Consider the following 22,507-nt stretch of genomic DNA (forward strand, 5'->3'; position numbering starts at 1 on the left):
TAGGAATGGGGGAAAATGTGTCAAAGTGTTATAAGGTCCTTGCATAGTTCTGGAGAAAAATAAAAATATCAATTAACATTTTATTTTGATAATTCAGGCATGCATATTATAATTTTCAGAGTAACTAAATAAAGTGTATGTGATTTCAAACTTATAAAGGGGAAAATGTAATAAAACTAACCTAATAAATCAAAAATAATGCATGAAAGAGAAAGGAGAACATAGAATAGGTAAGACATTGAAGATACAAATTAAGATGGTAGATTTTAAACCGAATATATCTCTTGTTATATTAGATGTAAATGAACTAATTGTTCCCATTAAAAAAAAAAATATCAGACTGGATGAACAAATAAAACCCAATTATCTGCTGTTTACAAAATACAGATGTAAAACATAAGACGTAAATGCAAAAACTAAAAGCACAAAATTCTTAGAAGAAAACTAGGGATAATTCTTTGGAACCTAGTTTTTCACAAAGGGTTCTTAGATATGAAACTAAAAGCACAAGCAAGAAAAAAAAAATAGATAAACTGGACTTCATCAAAATTAAATGCTTTTATGCACCAAAGGACTTTATCAACAAAATGAAGAGACAACCTACAGATTGGAAGAAATTATTTGAGAACTATATATCTGATAAGGGATTAATAGCTAAAACAGGAAGAATTCCTGCAAATCAATAACAAAAAGACAAACCAATCAAAAAAAAAAAAACACACAGGCACACACACAACTCCCAAGGCCTCCACCAGACCAAGTCCAGCACAACTAGATGGTGCCTGGCTACCACCACTGACTGCTCTGACAGGGATCACAATAGAGGGTCCCGGACTGAGCTGGAGAAAAATGCAGAACTAAATTCTAACTCACAAAAAAAGACCAGACTTACTAGCCTGACAGAGACTGGAGAAACCCTGAGAGTATGGCCCCCAGATACCCTTTTAGCTCAGTAATGAATTTGCTTCTGAGGTTCACCCTTCGGCCAAAGATTAGACAGGCCCATAAAACAAAACAAGACTAAAGGGGCACACCAGCCCAGGGGCAAGAAATAAAAAGCAGGAGGGGACAGGAAAGCTGGTAATAGGGAACCCAAGTTCGAGAAGGGAGAGTGTTGACACGTTATGGGATTGTTAACCAATGTCGTAAAACAATATCCGTACTAACTGCTTAATGAGAAGCTAGTTTGTTCTGTAAACCTTCATCTAAAGTACAATAAATAAATGGAACAAAAAAAGAAAGCAGTTTTAAATAACTCAAAGAATAAATAATAATGGGAAAAAATAAAATCTTTTCAACTAAATGATAATACTATATATCAAAACTTGTGGGTCAATAAATGGTCCTAGGACAACTGCATCTCCAAACGTAAAGAATGGAGTGGGACCCATACCTCACATCACAGACAAAAATTAATTCAAAATGGACCAATTACCTAAATATAAGAGTTAAAACCATAAAACTCTAAGAGGAAAACAGGAGTAAAAGTGAGGACCTTCTTTTAGGCAATAGATTCTTATTAAATATGAAACCAAAAGCAGAAGCAGCAAGAAAAAAAAAATAGATACACCATTCTTCATCAAAATTAAAAACTTTTGTGCATCAAAGGACATTGTCAAAGAAAGTGAAAAGACAACTTATAAAATGGGAGAAAATATTTGGAAACCATGTATCAGATCTAAAGGCTTAATATTCAGAATATATAAAGAACTCCTACAACTTAACAACAATAAGACAAACCACCCAATCAAAAATTGGGCAAAGGACTTGAATAGACATTTCACCAAAGAAGATATACGAATGGTCAACAAGCACATGAAAAGATGCTCAACATCATTAGTCATTAGAAAAAAAAAAGTTGTCCTGTACTCAATTCCAACTCATGGTGACCCCATGTGGGTCAGAATAGAACTGTGTTGCATAGTGTTTTCAATGGCTGATTTTTCAGAAACAGATCACCAGGCCTTTCTTCTGAGGTGCCTCTGAGTGGACACAAACTTCAGACCTTTAGGTTACCAGCCAAGAGCATTAACTCTTTGCACCACTCAGGGATTCAAATGCAAATTAAAACCACAGTGAGATACCTAGGATGGCTAGTATCAAAAAAAAACAAAAAGAAAGAAAAGCCCTACAATTATCAAGTGTTGGCAAGGATGTAGATGAATTGGAATATCTATACATCGCTGATGTGAATGTAAAATATAGCAGCCACTTTGGAAAACAATTTGGCAGTTCCTAAAATAGTTAAACATAGAATTACCGTATGACCCAGCAATTCCACTTCTAGGTATACAGGTATGCATCTCTTATGGCCCACAATACGTTTTGTGAAATAGGAAATTATGTGACTTGGACGCTGTGAAACGCCTTGGTCCACACGGGAGGGGGGATTCTCCTGGCCCAACTCCTTGGGCTGCTGTGGGACAAGGAGCCCAGGCCCTATGCCTCAGGTGAGGGCTGGGCTGGTACGACCTGGCCTACCCTGCAGCCCCCTGAAGGCTCAGGCAGTAGGGCGAGATGCCTGCCCACCTTAGGCACTGGGGAGCAGGATTGGGGCCCATTCCTCCCAGCTGCAGGGGTGTCTGTTCCCGCGTGTGGTGGGGGGGCTTTAGGTGGGCTTGCTGCCCAATTGGGCTGTGGGCATCCCCCAGAGAAAGGGGGAGGTTTTGTTTGTTTGTTTTCCTTTTGGGAATGTCAGTCATTTATTGTGGGGGTAGGAGTGGAGTTAGAGAAACAGCTCCTTTATAAAAGGAAACCAAAGGCTCCACTTGGAGCCCTGCAGAAGCATCTCTATCATGCAATCAGGCTGTTCTCTTAAGCAGCTGGGTCCAGCCCTGCACACCGCCCCAGAAAGCCCCTCTGAGCCCCAACTTGGCCTTGTCTTCAGGGACCTGCCCTTGGGCTTTGGAGGCGTCTGGTCACTGCCTCTATCTGGCCTCCGATTCTTTTGTTTTTCAATAGAGATACTTTATTTTAAATTCTACTTTTTTTCCTTTGAAATATTATCATAATGGTATTATTAATAAATGCTAACTTTTTAATTTTTATTCTATTAACTTACCAAAAAGATGCAAGAATAATAAGAACTCCCATATATCCTTCACCCAGATTCATTCATAACTAATATTTGCCACATTTGCTTTCTCATTCTGTCTATACTAGCATATTTTTTAACGAATCATTTGAGAGTCAGTTACAGGCACAATGCCCCTTTGCCTCTAAATACTTCAGTGTGTATTTTCTAAGAAAAAGGAGATCCACCTATATAACCATTGTGCAGTTACTGGAATTGCTAACATTAACACAATACTATTGTGTCATCTACAAACTTTTTCAGATTTGACCAATGCCCTGATAATAATATAGTGAAATAGTAGTAATGAAAATGCGGATGATATTTCTAGTCAGTGGCCCAATTCAGGATCAAGCACCACATTTAATTCCTCTTTCTTTTTTACCCTAAAGCAATTCCTCAGCCTTCCTTTCTCCTTCATGACATTGACCTGACATCTATTTGTAGAATGCCCTCATGATTAGATTCAGTTCACAGACTTAGGCAGGAACAGCATGAAGCGATAGGGTGCCTTCTCAGTGTACCTGTTACATTAACACTGATCACTGAGTTAAGGCGGGGTCTGCAAGGTTTCTTCATGGTAAGGGAACCTTTTCCCCTTTGTAATTCATAAGTAAATTTTAGGAATATACTTTGAGACACTACATTTTAACCACTATAAATACTTAAGGGAGAAAGCTGTCGCCCAATTCTTTTGACTATTTTTAAAAGCTATAATGAAAATAAAATGTAGTGTGTATCATGATGCTGCTTTACATGCCATCAGAAGTGTATCACTCCATATTCAAAAAAAGAAAAAGCCTGTGGAAAACTAGCCAGGCAACTGTCTCTCATCTGGCCTCTGATTCTTTAACTACTGCTTCTTGTTTGGAGGCTCTGTGGGCTGTCCCTGCTTGGTCAGCCGGTGGAACATGTCCTCATCAGGCTCCTTGCCTACTGTCTGGTAGCAGTACTTAGCTTCATCCTCCTCCTCCTCAGGTTAGCCAGCCCCCTCTGCCTCCGGTGGGCCCCTGGTCCTCAATATCACTGACCCCATCAACCTCAGCTTGTACTTTCTACTTGCCTGCCTGCCTCTGCTTCTTGTGGGCCTCTCACTGCTCCTGCTTGCACTGCACATCCTGGGCCTGCTAATCCTGCCTCTGGGCCTTCAGCTGCAACCTCTCCTCCTTGGCCACTAGGATGGCCTGCAGCTCCTCCTCCATCTTGTGCAGGAAACTGGAAAAACACATTCCCCTCCAGGCATCCTCCTGTAACTTGATGCACTGCAGTGTCATCCAAGGACCCATCTCAGTGAACAGCAAGGTGTTCTGCCGGTCCCGCATTTTACAATGCCTGTGGATGGCCTGGAGCAGCTCCTTAATGTTGTGCTCACCTTTGGGCTCCGCCTTGCTCTCTGACTGCCCCTCACCCATGGCCAGCAGTTCGATGACATCCTGCAGACACCTCATGTTGGGGAACTTCTTCTGGAGAAGCTTCTTCATCCTGTCACTTGGGCACACAGGACAACTTTGATGCTATAATGGTGGAAATCCAGGTACAGGGAGTGGGGCTGTAGTTGATGAGGAGGCAGTGCTTGATGGTGTTCAGGCTTACCTAATGCATGTTGATAGAGGGGAACAGGTTCTGGAACATAGTGGCCATGAGCTTCATGTGCATGCCATGGGGACCAAAGCTGTTGAGCACCAGGAAGGGATGGAGGGCATCCCCCCAGAGAGTGCACACTGGATCACACACGTGTATGCCATGGATGTTGTTGGAAGGGACGTTATGCAGCACATGACTGTGTATTCAAAAGAATTAAAAGCAGTGACTCAAACAGACACATGTACACCAATGTTCATTGTAGCATCAGTCACAATAGCCAAAATGTAGAAACAACCCAAATGTCCACCAACAGACAAATGGATAAACAAAATGTGGTATATACGTATGTTGTTGTTAGGTGCTGTTGAGTCAATTTCAACTCATAGTGATCCTTTGTACAACAGAACAGAACACTACCTGGTCCTGTGCCATCCTCACAATCATTGCTATGTTTGAGCCCATTTTGTAGTCACTCTGTCAATCCATCTGGTTGAGGGTCTTCCTCTTTTTCACTGACTCTCTACTTTACCAAGCATCATGTCCTTCTTCAGGGACTAGTCCCTCCTGACAACATGTCCAAAGTATGGGAGATGAAGTCTCGCCATCCTTACTTCCAAGGACCACTCTGGCTGTACTTCATCCAAGACAGATTTGTTCGTTCTTCTGGCAGTTCGTGGTATATTCAATATTCTTCACCAACATCATAATTCAAAGGAATCAATTCTTCTTCAGTCTTCCATATTTATTGACCAGGCTTTGCATGCATATGAGGCAATTGAAAATACCATGGCTTGAGTCAGGTGCACCATAGCCCTCAAAGTGACATCTTTGCTTTTCAACACTTTGAAGAGGTCGTTTGCAGCAGATTCCCTCAATGGAATGTATCTTTTAGCTTCTTGACTGCTGCTTCCATGGGTGTTGATTGTGGATCAATGTATATATGTATAAAAAAAATGTATAATGGAGTATTATTCTTCTATAAACAGAAATGAAGTTCTGGTATGTGCCACGATGTGGATGACCCTTAAAAACATTGTGTTAAAAGAAATAAACCAGACACTAAAGGATAAATATTGTATGATCCCATTTATATGAAATATCCAGATTACAAAAACCCAAGCAGACAAAAGAAGATTATGGTTGCCAGGGGCTGGAGGGAAGAAGAAATGGATAGTTAAGAAAAAAAATAAGTAACTAGAAAAGGACAGAATAAAAAATATATATTTTCTTATTGATTCTAAAGAGAATGAATTTCCTCTTTCATGGATATTAAACTTACATAAGTTACAATGTTTTATTCTAGTTTTTCATTTGTCTGCCAACTTTGTAAAAAGATAAAAAATAAAGACTTGTTGGAAAGAATGTAGCATATAAGAGAAAATTGATAGCCTTAAAATCTTATATTAGAAAAAAAAGGAAATTAATTAGCTACTCATCCATCTTAAAAAATTAACAGATACCAAAATAAATTAGAAGGAAAAAGTATGATAAATGCAGAAATAAAATAGAGAAACAAACCTACAATGCTGAAGATCAACAAAGCCAAAATTTGGTTAATTGAAAGGCTAATAATAGATACACATCTTTCAAACAACCAGTGTCAGGAATAAAAAGGGGGAAAATCACAAGTTCTACAGTCATTATGAAGATAATAAAAGATTAATATGGGAAAATATATGGTTCTCTGTATTGAAATTTTACTTGAACATATTTCTATAAAAATGCAGGTTACCAAAACTAACCTCAATACTTCTATAACTAATAAAGAAATTGAATCCATAAGCTAAACCATCTCACTAACAAAATCAAGGACTAGGTGACTTCACCAGCGAGTTCCACCAAACATGCAAGAAAGAAATAACATCAGTCTTATGCAAGCTTTTCCAAAGAACAGAGCAAATATTCTTCACAATTCATTTTATATCCTTGATATCAAAACCCCACAGAAACAGAAGAAAAACCATAGACCAATCTTATTCGTGAAAGAATATGCAAGTGTCCTAAACAAAATATTTGCCAATGAATTCCACCAATAAATAAAAAGAATAATACATCATGGTCAACGGATGCAATGATTGCTTAAGACTCAGAGAGCCACAATATCTGACTAAAGAAGATAATTCATACTGTTATTTCAATATATGGAGAAAGATTGGTAAAAAAGCAAAATAAAACAAAACTGCTCATGAGAAATTCTTGTAGAAAACAGGAATAAAAGGAAACTTCCTTAACTTTTTTAAGGAAGTAACAAAATCTACCACAAAATCATACTGTATGGTGATGTGTTGAAAGTTTTCAATTTGAGATAAGGAACAGGACAAGCATGCCCACAATCCTGCCTTATACTAGAGGTTCTAACCAGTGCAGTAAGTCAAGAAAATGAATAATTTAACAGAGAAAATTTAATAATGTGAATTGGTTAAACAGGTTTTAAAAATAATGAAAAGGCAACAGGGAACACTGAGGTAAGAAGAAAGAGTAACTACAGGAACAGATAGCACCTGTCTTAGAGTGGGTTCTCTACAGAAGCAAAATCAGTGAACTGAATACATATATACAGAGAGACAGAGACACAGAGAGAGAGAGATTCATATCAAGGAAATGGCTCATGCGGTGGTAAAGACTCAAAAGTCCCAAGTCCGTGGGTCAGGCTAGAGGCTTCTCCTGACTCATGTAGCTACAGGGGCTGGTGAACCCAAGATCATCAGGTTAGACAGCAGGCCACTGGCTCACAGGCTGCGGAGGCTGAAGAATCTCGAGATGGCAGGTAAGCTGCTAGCTCAAGTCCCAAGAACTGGAGGTTAGATGAGGAGCCAGCTGTGGTATCCAGAGTGAACAAAAGCCCAAGAGCTTTGCCAGAAAGTCCACATATATTGGATGCAGGCTACAGCCCCAGGGAAACTCACTGTCAACTGATTGACTGCTCATAGCAGATCTCATCATGGAGCTTATTACATCTTTATAGAGCTGCCAAACTACATCATAACTGCCAAACCACTGAGAATCATGGCCCAGTCAAGTTGACACACAACCTTAACCTTCATACCACCCCTAGGGCTGGGAGGCAAAGGTAAAAGGTTAGGGTTATCAGAACCTAGGAGCTTGGAAAAAAGCAATGAGAAACTGGGACCAAAACCTCTGGGAGGGGTGCAGCTTGGCTAGTAACGATACTCTGGAGATTGAATGACAGAATGGAGAACCCTGAAACAGACTAATGCACACAGCGTGCTTCATATGATGGTAGCACTGTAAATCAAATAAATGATGATAAAACAACAGAAAAAAAATTAAATTAGAACCCTACCTCACATCACCACAAAAATACATTCCAGCTAGATTATACCCCTAAATGTGAAATACAATAAAATTTTTAGATGATAAGACCCCTTGATATCAAAACTACGCAAAAGCAGAAAGAAAAATCACAGGACAATCCCACCCCTGAAAGTTCAGGCAAGTATCCTAAACGAAATATTCACAAATGAAAACATGTGCAAAAAAACATACGAGAATATCTTTATTCCCTCAGGATAAGGAAATGTGTGTTAGCACATGTGAAGCACTAACCATAAGGGAAAAACTGAGTAAATTTAACTCTGCCAAAATTAAGAACTTATATTCATTAAAAGATATATATTTTTAACTTTTTATTGTGCTGTAAGTGAAAGTTTACAAATCAAGTCAGTCTGTCATACAAAAATTTATATACACCTTGCTGTATACTCCTAGTTGCTCTCCCCCTAATAAGACAGCACACTCCTTCTCTCCACCGCCTATTTCTACGTCCATTCAGCAAGCTTCTGTCCGCCTCTGCCTTCTCACCTCCACTCCAGACAGGAGCTGCCCACATAATCTCATGTGTCTACTTGATCCAAGAGGGCACTCTTCACCAGTATCATTTTCTATCCCATACCCGGTCCAATCCCTGTCTGAAGAGTTGGTTTTGGGAATGGTTCCTGTCTAGAGCTAACAGACAGTCGGGACCATGACCTCCAGGGTCCTTCTAGTCTCAGTCAGACCACTAAGTCTGGTCTTTTTAACAGAATTTGACGTCTGCATCCCACTGCTCTCCTGCTCCCTCAGGGCTTCTCTGTTGTGTTCCCTGTCAGGGAAGTCATCGGTTGTAGCTGGGCACCATCTAGTTCTTCTGGTCTCAGGGTGATGTAGTCTCTGATTTATGTGGCCCTTTCTGTCTCTTAGGCTCATAATTACCTTGTGTCTTTGGTGTTCTTCATTCTCCTTTGCTCCAGGTGAGTTGAGACCAATTAATGCATCTTAGATGGCCACTTGCTAGTGTTTAAGACCTCAGACACCACTCTCCAAAGTGGGATGCAGAATGTTTTCTTAATAGATTTTATTATGCCAATTGACTTAGATGTCCCCTGAAACCATGGTCTCTAAACCCACACCCCTGCTACCCTGGTCATTGAAGCATTTGATTTATTCAGGAGACTTCTTTGCTTTTGGTTTAGTCCAGTTGTGCTGACGTCTCCTGTATTGTCTGTTGTCTTTCCCTTCACCTAAAATAGTTCTTATCTACTAATTAGTGAAAACTCCTCTTCCTCCCTCCCTCCCCACTCTTGTAACCATCGAAAGAATATTTTCTTCTCTGTTTAAAGTATTTCTTGAGTTCTTATAATAGTGGTTTCATACAATATTTGTCCTTTACAACTGACTAATTTCACTCAGCATAATGCCTTACAGATTCTTCCATGTTATGGAATGTTTCACCGATTCATCATTGTTCTTTATAGATGCATAGTATTCCATTGTGTGAATATACCATAATTTATTTATCCATTCATCCATTGATGGGCACCTTGGTTGCTTCCATCTTTTTGCTATTGTAAACAGTGCTGCAATGAACATGGGTGTGCATATATCTGTTCATGTCAAGGCTCTTATTTCTCTAGGGTATATTCCAAGGAGTAGGATTGCTGGATAATATGGTAGTTTCATTTCTAGCATTTTAAGGAAGCACCAAATCAATTTCCCAAGTGGTTGTACCATTTTACATTCCCACCAGTAGTATATAAGTGTTCCAGTCTCTCCACAACCTCTCCAGCATTTATTAATTTCTGTGTTTTGGATTGATGCCAGCCTTGTTGGATGAGATGGAATCTCACTGTAGTTTTGATTTGCATTTCTCTGATGGCTCATGATCGTGAGCATTTCCTCATGTATCTGTTAGCTACCTGAATGTCTTCTTTAGTGAAGTGCCTGTTCATATCCTTTGCCCATTTTTTAATTGGGTTATTTGTCTTTTTTGTTGCATTTTTGCAGCATCATGTAGATTTTAGAGGTCAGAGGCTGATCAGAAATGTCATAGCTAAAAAACTTTTTCCGGTCTGTAGGTAGTCTTTTTACTCTACTGGTGAAGTCTTTGGATAAACATAAGTGTTGATTTTTAGAAGCTACCAGTTATCTAGTTTCTGTTCTGTTGTTTGTGCATTATTAGTAATGTTTTGTATTCCATTTATGCCATGTATTAGGGCTTCTAGCATGGTCCCTATTTTTTCTTCCATGATCTTTATCGTTTTAGATTTTATATTCAGGTTTGATCCATTTTGAGTTAGTTTTTGTGCATGGTGTGAGGTATGGGTCTTGTTTCATTTTTTTGCAGATGGATATCCAGTTATGCCAGTACCATTTGTTAAAGAAACTGTTTTTTCCCGATATGTCAAATATCGGCTGCTCATAGGTGGATGGATTTATGTCTGGATTCTCAATTCTCTTCCATTGGTCTATGTATTTGTTGTTGTACCAGTACCAGACTGTTTTCACTACCGTGGCAGTATAATACATACTAAAATCAGGTAGTGTGAGGCCTCTCACTTTGTTCTTCTTTTTCAGTAATGCTTTAGTTTTTTTTTTTTTTTTTTAGTTATTCAGGGCCTCTTCTCCTTCTGTATGAAGCTGGGGATTTGTTTCTCCAACTCCTTAAAAAATGTCATTGGATCAGAATTGCATTGTAGCTATAGATCGCTTTTTGTAGAATAGACATTTTTTACAATGTTGAATCTGCCTATCCATGACCAAGGTATGTTTTTCCACTTATGTAGGTCTCTTTTGGTTTCTTGGAGTAGTGTCTTGTAGTTTTCTTTTTATAGGTCTTTTATGTCTCTGGTAAGATTTATTCCTAAGTATTTTATCTCCTTGGGGGCTACTGTAAATGGAATTGATTTGGTGATTTCCTCTTCAAAATTCTTTTTGTTGGTGTAGAAGAATCCAACTGATTTTTGTATGTTTATCTTGTATCCTGATACTCTGCTGAACTCTTCTATTAGTTTCAGTAGTTTTCTTGAGAATTCTTTAGGGTTTTCTGTGTATAAGATCATGTCATCTGCAAATAGAGATTTTTTTTACTTCCTCCTTACCAATCTGGTTGCCCTTTATTTCTTTATAATTGCTCTGGCTAGGACCTCCAGCACAATGTTGAATAAGAGTGGTGATAAAGAGCATCCTTGAAAAGACATGTTAAGAGAGTAAAAAGGCAAAATATAAAGTGAGATAATATAGTCAAAAAGGCGTAACTAACAAACGGCTCCTATTCAGAACACATAAATTCCTATAAAGCAATAATTCCTGGATGGTGCAAGGAAGCTGCTAACTGAAAGATTGGAGGTTGGAGTTCACCCAGATGCACCTAAGAAGAAAGGCCAGACCATTTACTCCTGAAAAATCAGTCATTGAAAACCCTAGGAAGCGCAATTGTACTCTGACACACATGGGGTCACCATGAGTTGAGTTGACTTGCCAGGAACTGGTATTGGTAACAAGTCAGACAACCCAATAAATATGAGCAAAAGATTTGAAAAGGAGCTTCACAACAGAGGAAACCATTTAGCCAATCAATATATTAAATGTCTCTTAATCTTATTAATATTTACCTGAATGTAAATTAAAATCATTAGGTAGATACCCCTACACACACACAAGATTGACTAAAATTAACAAGCCTGAAAATACTAAGTGTTAGCAGTAATACGAAGAATGAGAACTCTCATACCCTGAATCAGATGTGAAATGAAGATTGTGAATTGGGACAACTATTTTGGAAAAGAATTTGAAATGATCTAGTAAAATTGTAGATATCCTAAAACCCAACAACTCTGGTCCTCGATATATGTATTTATATATGTATACATATATTTACACAAATATGTCTTAGATATGTCATATATTAATGTATCTTGCAGAAATTAAAGTTTATGTGCACCAGAATGTATGTGCAAGAATGTTGATAGCAGCATTGCTCATAGCCAAAAACTAGAAACACAAATATTCATTAACAATAAAAAGAGATAAATCATAGTATGTTCACACAATGGAATGCTATACAGCAATGTTAATAGGTAATCTACAACTAGTAAAGCAACATGGATGAATTTCACCAGACACTATGTTGTAAAAAAACAGCAAGACACAAATGAGCACATGATTACATTTATATAATGTTCAAACACAGGCAAAACTAAGCTATGTTATGTTATTTAGGAAGTGTATCAGGTGGTAAAAGTAAAAAGCAAACCAAGGAAGTCAGAATTGCAGTTACCTCTAAATGGGAGAGAGGGCTGTACTCTGGAAGGGCTACACAAGAAATTTCTGGGGTGTTAACAATGCTTTATTTCTTGAGCTGGAGGGTTATGTGGGGGGTTGCTTTACAATCATTATAAACTGTACATTTATATTTTACGTACAGTGTGAAATAAGTTCTCTGATTAGTCAAAAAACATTTTACAAAGTCTTGATTAAAAAAAATGAGCCTTGGAGACACAGTGGTTAAAGTGCTTGGCTGCTAACCGAAGGTCAGTGATTCGAACCCACAAGCTGCTCCATAGGAGAAAGATTTGGCAGTCTGCTTCCGTAAAGATTACAGCTTTGGAAATTCTATGGGGCAGTTCTATTCTGTCTTACAGGGTTGCTATGAGTTGGAATCAAACCGATGGCAACAGGTTTGGTATTGGTGAGTCAAAAACCTTAGATTTGAATAATCTCTTAAACTTTTCTGAGCCTCCATTTTCCTATCTGTACACTGATGGTAATTATACCTACTCATTCAAATGTGTCAAGTGAGATCCTGCGTATGAAAGCACACTGTAGACTGTAAGGTGCAATGTAGATATCAGCTGCTGTTATTCTACTGATTCTGAGTCTGCAACAGTTTAGAGAAAAGACAAAAGAAAATGAGGTCAAGGCTACCACAGGGAGGTACATTCATAGCATCTTTTAACCACGAAAGTTAAAAAAAAAAAACTGGAAAAGTCAGGTAAAGATCTGAAAAAACACTGCTTGGAACAAACATGTTGTGCCACCTGGTGAGAGATATCAACTCGCCACCACCCCAATTCCGACTACTCTACCAATTCTGTCCCACCCCTAATGCCTGGCTCCCCCACCACCATATATTTCTTGTGTTGTGGTGGTGGTTTTTATTATTTTTTATTTATTTATTTTGTTTGTTGTTTGTTGGTTTCTTCTGTCTTTTTCCCCTCTTTCCTTTCTCCTGCCCACCTAGCCCCATGTGCTGCCCACAACCCTTCTTGACCACTCAGCTAGAGAGCCACCAGCACACAGCCTTGCCAGATCTGCCCTGCCCCAACAGGCTGAACCCTACCGTGCCAACATTTTCTTTTTTCCTTAATTTTCTTCTTTTTTTGCTTGTGTTTGTCTCTTCTTTCTCTTTCACCCACTTAGCACCCCACATCACATCCTGTCCTTTCCCTCCCGCCTATCTGTACCATGTGCTGATGGTGGCAATGACATGGTCCCCCAGACTCTGCCCTGCACTGCCCCTACAAGTGGCAATGACATGGTCCCCCAGACTCTGCCCTGCACTGCAGCTCAGATCCACCCCATTAACCCCAGTTTGTGTGGTAAACTACCCGTCCCAGCCTCTCCTCCCCCACTGGACTTGCCCTGCTGCACCGAAGCTGAGTGACTGGCCCTGCCCACCTAGACAAGTTGGTGAGAAGTATCGTGCCCATAGGCAAGCAAGCTATAAAACACATCCAGGACACCTGCCCAGACATAACCAAATAAAACAAAAAAGCAGGACAGCTAGCAGACACATGATGAAATGCTCAAGATCACTAGCCATTAGAGAAATGCAAATCAAAATGATAATGAGATACCCTCTCACCCTGATATTACTGACAGGAATTAAAAAAAAAAAAGAACATTACAAATGTTGGAGTAGATATGGGAAATTTGGAACTCTTACACACTGCTGATGGGAATGTAAAATGATATAACCATTTTTGAAAATGATATGGCACTTCCTTAAAAAGCTAGATATAGAAATACCATATGATCCAGCAATCCCACTCCTAGGAATATATCCTAGAGAAATAAGAACCATCACAGGAATAGGCATATGCACACCCGTGTTCAATGCAGCATTATTCACAATAGAAAAAGATGGAAACAACCTAAGTGCCTATCAACAGATGAACGGATAAACAAACTACTGTACCTACACACAATGGAATACTATGCAACAATAAAGAACAATGATGAATTTGCAAAACATCTCACAACATAGATGAATCTGGAGCACATTATGTTGAGTGAAATAAGTCAATCACAGAAAGACAGATACTGTATGAGGCCACTATTATAAAAACTCATGAAAAGGTTTTACACACAGAAAGAAACAATCTTTAGTGGTTTTTTTTTTTAGGGAGGGGAGGTGTGGGAAGGGAAACACATGAAATAGACAATAGATAAGTGGTAACTTTGGTGAAGGGTAAGAGAGTACACAATACTGGGAAAGTCAGCACAACTTGACCAAGGCAAGGTCACAGAAGCTTCAGAGACACATCCAAACTCTCTGAGGGACCAGATTACTGGGCTGAGGGCTGGGGACCATGGTCTTGGGGGACATCTAGCTCAATTGGTATAACACAGTTTATAAAGAAAATGTTCTATACCCTACTTTGGTGAGTAGTGTCTGGGGTCTTAAAAGCTTGTGAGCAGCCATCTAAGATACTCCGCTGGTCTCATCCCATCTGAAGCAAGGGATAATGAAGAAAACCAAAGACACAAGGGAAAGATTAGTCCGAAGGAATAATGGACCACAACTACCACAGCCTCCACCAGACTCAGTCCAGTACAACTGGGTGGTGCCTGGCTAACACCAACAACTGCTCTGACAGGGATCATTTTACTTGGATGCACAATCAACACCCATGGAAGCAGCAGTCAAGAAACCAAACGATGTATTGCATTGGGCAAATCTGCTGCAAAAGAGCTCTTTAAAGTGTTGAAAAGCAAAGATGTCACCTTGAAGACTAAGGTGTGCCTGACCCAAGCCATGGTGTTTTCAATCACCTCATAGGCATGTGAAAGCTGGACGATGAATAAGGAAGACTGAAGAAGAATTGATGCCTTTGAATTGTGGTGTTGGTGAAAAATATTGAATACACCATGGACTGCCAAAAGAATGAATAAATCTGTCTTGGAAGAAGTACAACCAGAATGCTCCTTAGAAGCAAGGATGGCGAGACTACGTCTCACATACTTTAGACATGTTAACAGAAGAGTTCAGTCCCTGGAGAAGGACATCATGCTTGGTAAAGTAGAGGGTCAGTGAAAAAGAGGAAGGCTCTCAGTGAGATGGATTGACACAGTGGCTGCAACAATAGGCTTAAGCATAACAACGATTGTGAAGATGATGCAGGACCAGGCAGTGTTAGTTGTGTTGTGCATAGGGTCGTTATGAGTCCGAACCTACTCGATGGCACATAACAACAGCAACATAAAACAAAAGGAGACTGAAGGGGCACACCAGCCCAGGGGCAAGGACTAGAAGGCAGGAGGAGATATGAAAGCTGGTAATAGGGAACCCAAGGTGGAGAAGGGAGAGTGTTCACATGTTGTAGGTTTGGTAACTCATGTCACAAAATAATATCTGCATTAATTATTTAATAAGAAGCCAGTTTGTTCTGTAAACCATCAACTAAAGTACAGTAATAAAACAAAATAAGTAAAGGTGAACCACAGAAGGCATTTTCTACAATTAATTTGGAATCACAGTTTATCAAGGTATGTCAATCAGTATATATGTGTGTGTGTGTATTTGTATATATTTCCATTTTTGATTGAAACAATTTAAAGTTTTATTGGGATCCAGATTTAAACTGTTTTCAAAACTCCGTTTGATATATATGAGCAATAGAAATATTTCACAATTTGAATTTTATATCTTAAACCCTGCTGATATAAAACAAAGGATATGGAAAAACACAATATTTTAGTGAAACCTGAAAGAATTTTTGTCACTTAAAAAATTCTCTCAGTCTTTCCAACATTATTCTTAAAGGAAAAACAGTGAGAGCCTCCCCCTTAAGAAAGGAAACTACGACTATAAAACTCTTATTCAATATTGTACTAGAAGTCCTAGCCAGAGCAATAAGGCAAGAAAGGGAAATGAATGGCATACAAATTATAAAGGACAAAGTAAAATTATCTGTATTCACAGATGACATGATTCTATACACAGAAAATCCCAGAGTTTTCACAAGAAATCTACCGTATCTAATAGAATAATTCAGCAAAGCTGCAGGGTGAAAAATTGACATACGAAAATCAGTAGTGTTCCTCTACACTAACAATGAGAACTCCGTAAAGGAAACCAAGAAAACAATATTATTTACAATAGCCCCCCAAATGATAAAATACTTAGGAAGAAACCTAACCAGGTATGTAGAACACCTACACAATGAAAACTATAAAATGCTACTACAAGAGACTAAAAAAGACCTACATAAATGGAAGAACATTCCATGCACATGAATTGGTAGCCTTAACATTGTGAAAATGTCAATACTACACAAAACATTCTACAGTTTCCAAAAACATTCTTAACTGAAATGGAGAAACTAATCACCAACTTTATATGGAAAGCTAAGAGGCCCGGAATAGCCAGAGCAATTTTGAAGAAGAACACATTAGGAGACCTCACACTCCCCGATCTAAAACATACTATACAGCCACAGTAATCAAAATAGCCTGGCATTGGTTCAATGATAGACACATATACTCATGGAATAGAATTGAAAACCCAGAAACAAATTTATCCATTTATGGACAGCTGATTTTCAACCAGAGGTCAAAGTCCATTCAGTGGGGAAGAAACAATCTCTTTAGCAAATGGTGCTGGCAAAAGTGGATATCCATTTGCAGAAAAATTAAACAGAATCCATACCTCCCATCATACACAAAAACTAACTCAAAAAGAACCAAATACTTAAATGCTAAAGCTAAAACTATAAAGTTCCTGGAAGATGACATGGGGACAAACTATGGGACCAAAATTTTCCTCAAAAATAGATTATCAAACACAACTACAAATGCTCAAAAAGCAGAAGACAAATTAGATAACTGGGACCTCATAAAAATAAAATACGTTCATCAAAAGACTAAAAGACAACCTACAGACTGGGAAAAAACTTCTGCAACGACATATCTAATAACGGTCTAGTCTTTAAACTATATAGAAAATTTCAACAACTCAAGAACAAAAACGGAAACAACCCAATTAAAAAATGAGAAAAAGACATGAACAGACACATCACCAAAGAAGACAGTCATGACCAAATAACATGAAAAAATGTTCAAAGTCATTAACCTTTAGAGAGATGCAAATTAAAACTACAATGAGATACCATATCACTCCTGCTAAAATAGCACTGATTAAAAAATGCTAGAGAGGATGTGAGGAGATAGGAATACTTACTCACTGCTGGTGGGATTGTGAAATGGTACAACCACTATGGAAAATGGTATGGCCCTTCCTCAAAAAACTGGAAATAGTTTATGATCCAGTAATCCTACTCCTAGGTAAATACCCCAGAGATATAATAAAAGAGACACAAACAGACATATACACACCTATGTTCATTGCAGCACTAATCACAGTAGCCAATAGATGGAAACAACCCAAGCACCCATCAAAGGATGAATGGATAAGCAAAATGTAGTACGTACATTAATTGGAATACTACAAAGCCATAAAGAATAATGATGAGTTCTTGAAACATTAAAATGTGGATGAATCTGGAGGATATTGTGCTGAGTGAAATAAGTGAATCACAAAAGGACAAATATTATATGATTACACTTTTATAAGAAGACAAGAATAGGTATGTTTACAGAGATCAACATTCAATGGTGGTTAACTGGGATGCGTCGGGTGGGTGGTGGGAAAGAGGAATCGCTGTCTAGATAGTAGACACTTGTTATTTTTGGTGAAGGGAAAGGTAGCACCAAATGTTTGGTGAAGTGCACACAGCCTGATCAAGGTAAATAAAGCTACTGAGAAATATAAAAGACATTTTTTTTGTAATAGGATAAGATATATACAATTTCGCAACAACACCAACAACAACCCCCCCCAAAATTAATGCGGTTACATATGTATGAATATATGCATATATGTGCATGGGTATATATAAGTGTGTACATATGTATACACATATAGATGTAGCTATAAATATGTGTACATACAAGTGTGTGAACATGTTTATATATGCATATATATAATAAACTATATTGGGGGCACAGTTACAGATACTTCTTAGACGTAACCAAGTATCTTGCGGGATTGGTTTTCTGGTTTGAAGGCTTAGGACCATAGTCTCATGGGACAACTAGGTCAACTGACATAATATAGTTGATAGAGTTTATGTTCTACATCCTAGTTTGGTGAGTAGTGTCTAGGGTCTTAAGAGCTTCTAAGATACGACTATTGGTCTCTATTCCTCCAGAGAAAAAGAAGGAAACAAAAGAGTCAGAGAAGTCTATAGGACTAATAGTCTACATGAACCATCACCTGATCTGCCCTGAGACTAGAAGAACTAGATGGTGCCCAGCTACCACTATCACCTGTTCTGATCAGGGCCAAAATAGGTGGATCCTGATAGAATGGGAGAAAAATGTGGAGCAGAACTCAAACTCTTAAAAAGTCCAGACTTGCTGGACCAGTTGAGAGTGGAGAACTTCCCAAGATTATATCACTGAAATAGTCTTTAAACCTTGAACCAAAACTATCCCCTGAGTTTACCTTTTAGTTAAGTAACAGAGTGGCTCATAAAATAATGTCACCTAGGAGTACTGTGCTTCTTTTAAAAAAATTATCTATATGAGACCAAATGGTCAATAATTACCCTAAAACAAAGATGAGAAGGTAACTGTGTCAGGGAAACTACATTACTTGAAATGGAACAACTAAAACTGAATTAATGAGAATGTTGACACGTTATGAGAAATGGAACCAAGCTCATTGAATAATTTGTATAGAAATTGTTAAATGGGAACTTAATTTGCTGTGTAAACTATCACCAAAAACACAATGAAATATTATTTTAAAAAATCTTCCTTACAGGCAAAATCTTTAAAATTCATGTTCAGCTTCTCAGTAAATAATCTACAATGGTTTTATTAATATGTCTGAATCTAAGAATAATTTCAGCAAACAATTTTTAGAGATACAGAACACTGAAGAAGACCTTAAAAGTCACTTGGTTCAATCCCTGTCCACCAACCCCTATTTCCATTCATGCTTCTCCCATCCCTTTAAGATGGGATGGGACATATTACCAAAAACTGTGAACACCTAAAAGAAAGAAAAAAGTCCTGGAGGAAAGCTTATGTAAATTATGGCACATCTTTAACATGAAATAGTATGCAAACTTTAAAGGATATTTAGGAAGAGTTTGTGATTACACAGAGAAATTGTATAATGTTAGGTTGAAAAAAATCATACTACATTACTTATAAAGTATTATCACAAATGCAATTTTAGATATTTAAAAGAAAAGAAAAAAATGCTGAGAAAGTTACCAAAATGCTAATAGTAAGTGGTAGGATTGAAATTTCTTTTCATTATACATTGATATAGTCTAAATAAATACTACTCAACAACTGAATGTAGTCTTACGTCAAAGCAAAATTTTTGTTTATTGATACAAAAGAGAATAGTCCCATTGTGAATTGCACTGATTAGATTTCACCTGAACTACTTATTGTAGTTCAGTCATGCTAAGAGTGACTTTGACAATGCCTAAAAGTACTCAGTGGATGTAAAACAGGATGGTCAGTAGTGTTAAAAGCATTTCACTGAAGAATTAGTGAAAGCTGAGGATATTAAGAATGGAAAAGATGTTCATCCAAAGACTTCAACAAAAGAGTAAAAAGATTGCATACAGATTGGGAAAAAGTTTTTAGCTATGTCATTTCCGATCAGAGTCTGATCTCTAAAATCTACGTGATAGTGCAAAAATTCAACTACAAAAAGACAAATAACCCCATTTAAAAATGGGCAAAAGATATGAACAGACACTTCACTAAAGAAGACATTCAGGTAGCTAACAGATACATGAGGAAATGCTCACAGTCAGTCATTAGAGAAAATGCAAATCAAAACTACAATGAGATTCCATCTCACTCCAACAAGGCTGGCATTAATCCAAAAAACACAAAATAATCAATGTTGGAGATGTCGTGGAGAGACTGGAACACTAATGCACTGCTGGTGGGAATGTAAAATGGTACGACCACTTTGGAAATTGATTTGGAGCTTCCTTAAAAGCTAGAAATAGAACTACCATACAAACCAGCAATCCCACTCCTTGGAATATGTCCTAGAGAAATAAGAGCCTTTATAAGAACAGATATATGCACACCCATGTTCATTGCAGCATTGTTTACAACAGCAAAAAGATGGAAGCAACCAAGGTACCCATCAATGGGTGAATGGATAAATAAATTATGTTATATTCACACAATGGAATACTATGCATTGATAAAGAACAATGATGGATCCATGAAACATTTCATAACATGGAAGAATCTGGAAGGCATTATGCTGAGTGAAATTAGTTGCAAAAGGACAAATATTGTATGAAACCATTGTTATAAGAACTAGAAAAAATAGTTTAAACAGAGAAGAAAATATTCTTTGATGGTTAGGAGAGCAGGGAGGGAGAGAGAGGGGTTTTGACTAATTAGATAGTAGATAAGAACTATTTTAGGTGAAGGGAAAGATAACAGACAATACAGGAGAGGTCAGCACAACTGGAATAAACCAAAAGCAGTTTCCTGAATAAACTGAACACTTTGAAGGCCAGCATAGCAGGGACGGAGGTTTGGGGACCATGGTTTCAGGGGACATCTAAGTCCATTGGCATAATAAAATCTATTAAGAAAACATTCTGCATCCTACTTTGGAGAGTGGTGTCTGGGGTATTAAAAGCTAGCAAGCAGCCATCTGAGATGCAAAGGAGAATGAAGAACACCAAAGACACAAGGTAATTATGAGCCCAAGGGACAGAAAGGGCCACATAAACCAGACACTACGCTATAGCTGTTAACTGCCCTGACAAGGAACACAACAGAGAACCCCTGAGGGAGCAGAAGATCAGTGGGATGCAGACGTCAAATTCTGGTAAAAAGACCAGACTTAAAGGTCTGACTGAGATTATAAGGACCCCAGAGGTCACGGTCCCCAGACCTTCCGTTAGCCCAAGACTGGAACCATTCCCAAAGCCAACTCTTCAGACAGGAACTGGACTGGACTATGGGATAGAAAATGATACTGGTGAAGAGTGCGCTTCTTGGATCAAGTAGACACATGAGATTATGTGGGCAGCTCCTGTCTGGACAGGAGATGAGAGGGCAGAGGGGGTCAGAAGCTGGCTGAATGGACATGAAAATAGAGAGTGGAGGGAAGGAATGTGCTGTCTCAGTAAGGGGAGAGCAACTAGGAGTATACAGCAAGGTGTATACGAGTTTCTGTACGAGAGACTGACTTGGTTTTTAAACTTGGTTTGTAAAAATAAAAGAATGGAAAAGAGGAACAGGGTGGAACAGATAAATCAAATTTCAGATATTTAAAGAGATGTCATATGGAAACAGAAAAAATCTTGCCAAACTTGAAGGGTAGAAGACTTGAGTTCAATAGAAGAAAGAGGTTCTTAAAAAAGCTGTGCCAATATGGAATGAACTGCCTTTGAACGTGGTGAGCTTCTTGACAGTGGAAGGGTAAGACTAGAAAAGACTAGGGGACCAGTGATCAGGAATGCTGTAGAGGAGATTTCTGCATTGATTTAGATGACTTCTGAAGTCCTATCTAACTCCAACTTTCTCTAAGCTTTATCTGAACATTCCACATTGTTGAAATTTTTTGAAATTTTAATTCACCTACACTATATTAATTATCCCTGAATATTCTCTAAGTATGGCTCCTATGCTATGAGTCATTCATTAAAAATGTAGAATGGAACAAGACCTGATGCAGAGCCCTACCACACACCTCCAGAGGATTCTTAGCTATTTCCAAAATATGGCTGTTCTTTAGGTGGCTCTTTTTGCTGGTTCTCTATACCTGTACCTATGTTTTTTTTTTTTTAAAGTCCACACCGTTGCTGTTGTTAGGTGCCATCAAGTTGGTTCTGACTCATAGCCACCCTATGTACAACAGAACGAAACACTGCCCAGTCCTGCACCATCCTAACAATCGTTGTTATGCTTAAGCCCATTGTTGTAGCCACTGTGTCAATCTATCTCGTTGAGAGTCCGCATAGACATTATTATCTGCTCAGAAAAATTAACATTCTCACCTCAGCTGATCCATTATTTTGATTAACCTGATTTTCTGCCAATGTGAATGCTGACAATGAAAACTTCGGTAAAATAGAAATTTTAAAATGCATTAATCTTTGAGAAAAGCACTTATTTTTTCCTACACAGAGTATAAAGTAAAGCAAAATGCTACACAGTGTTTATAGTACCAGACCCTAACTGCCATTTATAATTTTGTTTTTATGGAACACTATTTCTGAATTTCAA

General features: G+C 38.2%; 1 pseudogene; it reads right to left on the reverse strand.

The window, feature by feature from the left end:
• Window positions 1-3,715: 3,715 nt before the first annotated feature.
• LOC100676712 (suppressor of SWI4 1 homolog) lies at window positions 3,716-16,951 on the reverse strand (annotated as a pseudogene).
• Between the last annotated feature and the right edge of the window lie 5,556 nt (window positions 16,952-22,507).

This window comes from Loxodonta africana, chromosome X (assembly GCF_030014295.1).
Source record: "Loxodonta africana isolate mLoxAfr1 chromosome X, mLoxAfr1.hap2, whole genome shotgun sequence".
Taxonomy (NCBI): domain Eukaryota; kingdom Metazoa; phylum Chordata; class Mammalia; order Proboscidea; family Elephantidae; genus Loxodonta; species Loxodonta africana.